The following is an 8895-nucleotide window of genomic DNA, read 5'->3' on the forward strand; positions in this document are numbered from 1 at the left end:
AAAAAACATGTCTGATACCAGACAATCGCAAACAGCACACAGGCTTCCTATTACCAAGAAAGCTCTGAGGTGACAAGAATACAAATTTGACACTACTTAGTATGAAAAGTAGAATTTACCATTGATGATAAAAGCCAGGTCTGTTGATTTATTTCTTTATTTTATTTCATAAAATAGTGTGAACATTTCAAGGTACTGAACATTGTACTCTCTAGTATAAGAAATGCGCACTTTCTAATGGGTATGACATGTGACGATAATTTCTGTGTGAGTCAAGTGAAAAAAAAATGTTTGGAAAAGCGGTTCAACAAATAACAGTAACAGAAATGTGTCCGTGAATTTAGACTTTCTCATGGCGGTAAGCTGACCCTCCCCTGGGAGTGGACTAAAGTGGACTGGTCCAACTTCTTTCTATGTAGACGTAGGTGGAGGTCCAATGCTCTCAAAGCTATGTGAATAAAATAAAGAAATAAACAAATTAAACATAACCTGGCATTTTTCATCGTTGTTAATCACCATCATAAACTCTACTTTTCATACAATGTCAAATTTGCATTTCGACTTTTTTTTGGCTCAGAGCTTACTTGACAATAGGAAGCCCGTGTGCTGTTTGCGATTATCTGGTATCAGACAAGTTTTTTTTTGCCTGGAAATTGAATTCTCGGCTCGTGGTGTTTCATATGTCAAAGGTGATGCTCTTTCCTAAGGGCGTACATATGATTAAAACGTAGGAAAGAATCTCATGGGGAGTAAAGAGTGGACTTTAGTCATGGCGAGACGCGAGAAATGATGATGATAAAAATATACTATGATGAAGGGAGTTATGCTACGGGAAAGACAAAGCATCTCTCAAAATTCCTCTATTAAATATTTGCAAAACCTGTCACGAATGTGTTCACACAAAACTCTTCTAGAGCCTCTCTGAACTATCAGGCAGTGACCATTTTATGGGGAAGTATTAAAAATCAGTCATAAGTTTCTTGATTATATTTTGTAGTTGTATCCTGTGTTCTATATATATTATGAGTCGACGTCATTCATAATACTGGAGTCTATCATTGACACTTTTAGATCTAACCTAATTTATTAAGTTGTATCTTCCCACAAAATTCGCTCCCTCACTCGGAAATACACAATGGTTAATACCTTGATGTTTATTCAATATGTACCATGATTTACACGTATCCTTGTTTGAGCCGACGTAGAGGCATCAGGAGTCTTCATAGAGATAGTACCGTAAGTGCATGTCTTATTTTTTTTATTCACTTAACACCATTATTATATTTGTGTATATTTTACGGGGTTTTCACAATTTAGATGAAAGTAGAACGTAAAAAAGATTAGAAAAGTTCAGCAAAAACGCTTGAAAATTGTGGAAAATGGTTTGATTTGCTCATCTATTTGGTAGTTCTTGATATAACCATCAAAATTACGAATATCGTTTTTTTTTTAATACAGAACTTGCTCACGTATTAGAAAAGCACTACGCTACAGCCGTTAGTTTCGATGTCCACACGCGTCTCTGGTATCAAATATCATAGAGACAACTAACATTTTACTCATGGATATCTGTAAAAAATAATCTCGTAGAAAAAGTAATGAAATTAGTGATTACATACTAGATGATTCCAAGCTCCTGTATACAATATATTTCTTTGTGAAGATGTATGAAAAGAAACATTTGCAAGAGAAATATACTCGAAAACAACAGGCTCAACTAAAACTACAGTTAGTGTACGCTTCCGGGCAAAACAGATGTACAAATTGTCTGGTGTCAAACGACAAAACGTGACTTTTCTTGATTTACATGGAAATTGAATGATCTTGTCTGCCTATGACGCAGTCTTTGTTACACAATCTCTCGTTGTCACTGCCTGATTGGGCCTCCTTCCTGAGAGCTTGTTGTCATCCAGCTCTAACTCCAGAGAACCATTCCCATTCCAAGATCTACCAATAGGAGCCCAGGGTTCTTTACTACTACGAAAATAAGTCCAATAAGAGCCCAGGATTCCCTGTCACTATGGAAACCAGTCATCACTCCCTCTTACAACACTATGGTGACAGACTGTCTGTCTGACAAAATTGGTCCATGTTAGCACATATGCTTAAATGAACAGCCAGGATTAAGATATTACCAATTCTCCTGGCTTAGAGGTATTTGCCATCAAGCTTCAAGCCTGACCAATGACAATTATAAGTCATTTTGTGCATCGTGCATAGTCGGTACTTTTTTTCTGTTTGTCTTCCATTGCATTAACAGAACCATTGGTGAAACCTGCAACAAACTACAGCGTATCAAGGCCCCAACAAACGATTCCTCCGAAGAAAGTATGGCAGAAGCAATGGAAAAAGCTGTAGAAGGTGTCAATCTCCACATTCCCGGAAGATGCCAGGAAAACGATGTTCGTGATGATGCCGCTAAGAACGGCAGTGATACTGGTGGCGATTCATTCATCCAACAATCTGCTGATTTTGATGTCTACGTCTGCACCCAGCTATTCTCTAATGAATATTTCTGTACCCATCTATACGCTAATGAAGATTCCTGCATCCAACCATATGCTGTTGCATAGAAACATGGGAAAGATAACAAAGGCAGCCACCTAGCCACATCACATGGTACTACAGTTGGCGAGGCCTCGCCAACGACACCTAGCGACTCTGGTGAAGACGACATCTCTGGTACCGTAAGGCCTGGTCCACAGCATCCCCAGGAAAGTTTCATTATAATATTACAATGACCTACTTTAATATTACAATGAGCAAAGTGCTAGGGAAAAGGCCTGAATATGCATCAGGCCAGGCGATAATTGCACTGGCTGCCCCGGTCGGCGGGCAATATATATTTAGAAGACTCTCACTGCATAATACAGCAAGCTAGCGGAAGAAGGAAAAACAACTGGTCCGAACTGTAAATAAGTCTGTGTGTATAGATTGCCATGTGTATACGTAGGCCGGGGTAGAAAAATCATGCTATTGAAATGCCAGTGAGAACAGCAAGAAAGAAATCAGAAACAATGTAATGCATTCCTTCCACCCATAAGTCTCTGGAAATGTAGCAATAAATGTTTGTAGTGTATATGACCAAGGAGGTTCCTTTGAACCAAAGACAGACAACACAATACACATCTCTTTGTCTTGCATGGGATCATGTCTGGTTAGATTTACTTGACCCATTTTTCTTCGTGGGAAGCTATCTGTCCCATGGCTGCTATCTATATGAAATGCATTTCTGCTCAATTACAAAGTTGGAGTTACTCAAACCAGGGACATATTGCTGTTCTTGCTCAAACTGTTCGAGAACAAGAAATACTAGTACCAGATATAACTTTCAACCAAGGACATTATATCAGAGAAAGCTCCTTGTTCCATGAGTTTATGACAATGCATGTATTATTTGATTGTTGCATATTAGTGGCACAAGTTTTCTCTTTTAGGGGATTATGAAAATTGAAAAGTGCAAGTACATGTACATGTATATGTAAAATTTAATAAAAAATAATTGGATTTTTTAACCACAATTAGTTGTTTCCTGATAGTAAATTTTGGGTCTGTGCAAGATTTCCGAGTAACTATTCACAATATGTAACTTGTGATGTCCTGGCGGCATGAACCAGTTGGGTTTTATTTTGGTCTCGTGATGCCTTTTCAATGTATTATGGAAAGTGGATACCCCAAGAAAGCTAGAAAATAACAAACAAACCACAAAACAGAAAAAGTTGGATATTATGTGAACCATGGAGGTACTTAGTAGTAGAAATGCTTGAACTTATCCGGGAAAAAGCTGCATCCCTCTACCCAATGTATGAGCTTTAAAGTTGTTGACCAGAAATGTTCACTTTCAGCATGGAGTTAAAAAAAGAGTCGGCTTCTGTTTTTTTACCTCCGTGCTTTCAACAATGTTTTGGATCAAAGGCTTGTTTGTTTTTCTACCTCCATGTCTGGGTGAATACTGGCCAGTATGGCCTATCAGATCCACTGTCTGCACTCTATGCATAATTTAAGATAATTGCACATAATTACTCGAAAGCAGGTGCTAAGTACAGTTAATCTATTGACAGATATTCAGCTGTCAAGTTGATGGATTGTGCTAGATTAGCAAGGGGCAGAAATATTCCAGAGTCCATATATCTAAACTTTAAAGCTTGAGACCAAACCTTTCCGCACTACCTACAAAGTTGATATTAGGTTCAAACAAGGTGCGACAAGTTGGTGTATATGGATCGGTTTTCGGAAAAATCATTTAATGAACACATACTTAGCTATGAATCGATAATGTCATGGCTACCCCCTAAAATTCTGTCAAATGAACAATATTTTGATATTTCTTCAGATTCATAAAGTATTCTTATTTTCTGAAAACCGATTCTTATACTACACAACTACCCCTATATCCTCTGAAAATTTCAGCATCCCTGGCCATCGGCAAAGGTTTGGTCTCAGCCCATCTTTGTAAAATTGAATACCGCATTTCCTAATTAATTATGAAAATATTACGTAGATTTTCTAGACTTATTCAACATTTTTGAAATGCATGGTCTCTTGGCTAACTGTCTATTAAATTTCATGTTATTTTGTTGCTTCGAAGTCGAGATATTAACGATTCCCTGGCAGTACTGTATTATGTGTATTACCCCTATGCTTCTCGGCACCAGGCCTTAACCCCCCAGAGATCCAACCATATGCGTGGGGCACGACAGAGATGACAACAATGATGACAATGATGATGATGACCCAACCCGCAGAACGTGGGAAATTAGCAGCAGGCAACAGACCAAACACAAGTACAATTTCTGACGATGTCAACATTTAACTTTAACTCCATTTCTTGCAACTCGATTAGTCCTTTTTATAATCTCCAAGCAGTTTCTGCGGTGGCGAACCGAGAACCTTTACATTCAACCCAGGAAATGATAAGGATTCGAACCCAAAACCTTTAGATTAGAGTTAACAACCCAAATCACAAGTCCACCTTGCTACCTATGTAGCTTAGTGATGCTTGGGAAAAACCGACACGAGAAAATAATTATTTTAACCCTATCCAGACCAGGGGGGGGGAAGTGCCCGCGCCAACTTTAATGTCACCTAGAGTCTTAACGGCTAGCGCTAGAACGGCCAAACTTGGTGACTTTTTCTAGAATATTGCTTGCAACAATTCTGTATCATTAGCATATGATAATAACTTTTTGTGTTGCCATGGCAAGGGGTTTTTGGCAGGCACTTTTTGCTAAATTTAGTAATTTTAGTTTCAACAATAGAATTTTGTGGGTTTTATGTCATGTTACACATGATTTCTAATATGGATAACATCCCATATAAATTTATGTAAATTTTTAAATTAAAAATGCATAATTTATGCTAATTTGATGACGTCATTGGCCAAAATTCAAGATGGCCGACCATATCATTAGAACAGGTAGATACAGGTTATTTTCTTAAAATTTCATCAAAACTTCCATTTCTTTTAACAAAAAAGGTTCATATAAACGTCTTTAGTCTGTTTACAATGTATTTTAGGCTTTATCATTAAAAAAATATTTTTGAAAATTCAAGATTGACTGTCCAAAATGGCGGATATCTTAAATATGCATGACGTTAGGGAATTACCAATCTAGACGGTTTGGGCCATTAATCACATTTATGACGTCATTAAGTCATAACGACATAAAAATGGTAATGATAAATTTTTACTAGTACACCATCCTCTGAAAATTTGGTGGTCATACGACATACCGTTCTCGAGTTCTGAGGGGGGGGGTCAAATGAGCCCCCCCCCCCCCCCCCCCCGGTCCCACCAAGCTCAAAAAACCCGGTCCAGATAGGGTTAATGCTTGGGGCGAAAACTAACATTTTCTTAGGGCAATGTTTCATGTGGTCAACGAGTTGATAACCAAGACATTTTCTAATCCACAGTCAAAGCAAACTGTGGAGAATGTCCTTGCAACTGGTTTCTCTGGATGCTTCACTTCTGCTGAGACCACACTGTCGGCAAGCACCAAAACCTCACAAGGTATTACCTTTTTATTGATATTTACCAGATTGCCTGTACTGGAAGTTACGTGTTTAAAGTTACACGGCGGTCTGTCACTACGGCATTCTTTCCCATTGCTGTGTGCGTTCGATAAAGTATCGGGTTACAAGACGCGATTTTGGGCTAACCGTAAAACATTTGAAAAGAAACAAACTAGTATCGAGAGGAAATTTCATTGAAATAAAATAAAATTATCGTCTTTACATACATTTAATGGTGATTTTTTGCGCTAAATGGATGATTTTTTCGGATTTCGTTAAAAAAGTCGATAATTTTCGGGATTTCGGAGCGCCATATTTTAGCCAATCACCGAGCAAACCTGGTTACACATATTACGCAAGATCACTGATTTTTACGTTTTTCGACGACTAGGAATAGGATGAAAAATCGTGCTTTAGGGATTTTTTAATTTCTGACTTTAACTATAGTTTTTGTCGACAAATAGGTGAAAAAATCGAATTTTTGGGCTTTTTTCGCACTAAATTACCCATAATTCAAAATCAAGCGCATTTTTCAAAAATCCCAAAAGCACGATTTTCGGGACAACCCTGACAGTCATTTTGAGCCGTAAATGGGGTATGTTAGACTCTCCATGTTTCCAGGTTTGAACGAGTTTTGCAGACATGTCATATCTCCCAAAAGTGTGCATTGTGTTATTCATACAGGCGTAAAGAATCATTACAGTATTCAAGGTCACCCAAGGATACGACAGTAGCTTCGCTACATGTTACATGTCCACAAAAAATGATAGCGGACATGTACTATCCTGGAAACTGTTTGTATCTATAGAAAAGTGTTGTTTTTTATCTATTACGAGTCACTCAGGCAAAAGGGCTTGTTTTGCCGCTTTCTTGTAAATGACCGCAGGTGACCCCGAAATGGAACGCGGGTTCGATTCGAATTGCCCAGATCGAACACGATCGAACACAGTTCGGATTCTATGAATTGTGGGAACTTTGCAGCCCAGATTTTACCACCGTGTTACAACTTTTAATCCAACACAAAGACGTTCTCTCACCTTGAGCTTTTGACCAGTCACTCTGATCTTCCTCATCTGTAATTCAGTAGACTATCAGATACCTTTGACCCAGTGTTGACCTCACACTTCAAAGAAGCCACGTGACAAGCCTCACTGGGTCAGTCTTCTGAGGAAGATTAGAGCGACTGGTCGAAAGCTCTAGGTGAGAGCGTCTTTGTGTTGCATCAAAAGTTTTGATTTAAAACCTCTTGCTATATCACCTTTTCAAGATGTCAACCCTGTGACCAGACTGTAAGGTTTGAACCACTCGCACAGGGAAGAACCAATGCTCTTTTCGAAAAATGTGGCTATATTGTGTTGATAAGAAGTGTTCCGAAATGTGAATACTTTAGATACGATTTTTATTACTTATTGCAGACATCGCTGGCAGAAAGTTGGAGAAGATCACCATTAAGGAAGGTACATGTAAGGAAGGAAACAAACCCGGGGAATTTAAGAGTAACTACGGAGTTGCCGTGTCTGCTAAAAATGAAATATTTGTGACTGATTACTTCAACAAACGAGTCCAAGTCTTCAGCATAATTAAAATATACGGGACCTTTCTTCACCTCTTTCTAACGATGCTGCCGGTTGAGTCTAGCAGAATGCCAATGTACACTTCTAATGTTGCTTTTGACGTGAACCCTGAATATCTTATGGGTTCTGGGGTTTCCTACACCCGTTCAAGTCAACGGGCATGTCGTGCTGTACATCAGAAACGGCCGGCCCAAAAAGAAGTTCGAGGTACGCTTCCTGGACCGAAATCGGGTCCAATATCCCGCCATTGCCATGGACACTCACAACAATAAAGTTATCGTGGGGGATGAGGATATAATAATGTTGTTTCATCCAAACGGGACTCTCTATCGGAGTATAGACACTGAAGCACCAAGGCAGGGGATTATGGGTGTCACTTCGGACAGGTTTATTGAGGTTTATTGAGGTAAAACTCTCATTTAGCTCCCCACCCGAAGGTGGCAGGTATTCTTCCAGGAGAGGGAACATACATAACAATACATACATAACAATACATCACGTACAATTACATATACATTTACATTACATAGTATTTAAAATAAAACAAGTGTGTAACATCGCATGTGCTCTACTTATTCGTGTCCCTCATGTGTTTTAGTAGGTCTTGTTTGGACTTCTCATGTGATGCCACTGTTTGCAGCCCATGTGGTAGAGAGTTCCATGTTGCAGTAGTTCTGTATGTGAAGGCTTTTTTAGTGCTGTTTGTTTTTGGTTTGTCTAGTTTGAAGGTGTTCCGAGTAGCATATCTGGTCCTGTAAGTGTGTTGATGTGACACCGGGCACAAGTTGATTGTAGAGTATGGCTGGTTGTTTGGAAGACAGGATTTTTGAAAGTGCAGATGTTATTGATGTTGAGTCTCTCCTCCACGGTCTGCCAGGACAGGGAGGGAAATATCCTACTTGCTGATGGGTATAAAACCATCATGGTGTACAATCCATCCGTGTAGAAGATTATTTAAATTTGGAACTTTTGGAAGAAACATGGGTCAACTGAATTCCCCCATTGGTATTTGTTTGGGTGCCTCTGGTCGTATCATCGTGGCTAACAGTGGTAACAATCGGGTACACATGTTCGGGCGCTCGGGAGAGTTTGCCCGCACTATCGCGAACGTTATCAAGCCGTGGGGTATCGCAATGGGACCGGATGGGGTTGTTGTTGTGACTAGTCCACATTGCCGTAGGGGTGACCCAAAGGTCTCTTATTTTTCCAGGCCACATGGGTTTTCTTTAAAGCTGCATTGCGTAACATTACGATGATACAAATTGTAGATTTTCTGGCCATTTCTTTACAAATTAGGTTGAATCAAGCC

At 39.2% G+C, this 8895-nt stretch overlaps 1 pseudogene; it reads left to right on the forward strand.

Moving 5' to 3' along the window:
• LOC109464003 overlaps positions 1 to 8238 on the forward strand; it is a 12798-nt pseudogene extending 4560 nt beyond the window's left edge.
• The last annotated feature ends 657 nt before the right edge of the window (positions 8239 to 8895 follow it).

The sequence above is a fragment of the Branchiostoma belcheri genome, unplaced genomic scaffold (genome assembly GCF_001625305.1).
Source record: "Branchiostoma belcheri isolate BF01 breed outbred unplaced genomic scaffold, Haploidv18h27 scaffold130, whole genome shotgun sequence".
Taxonomy (NCBI): domain Eukaryota; kingdom Metazoa; phylum Chordata; class Leptocardii; order Amphioxiformes; family Branchiostomatidae; genus Branchiostoma; species Branchiostoma belcheri.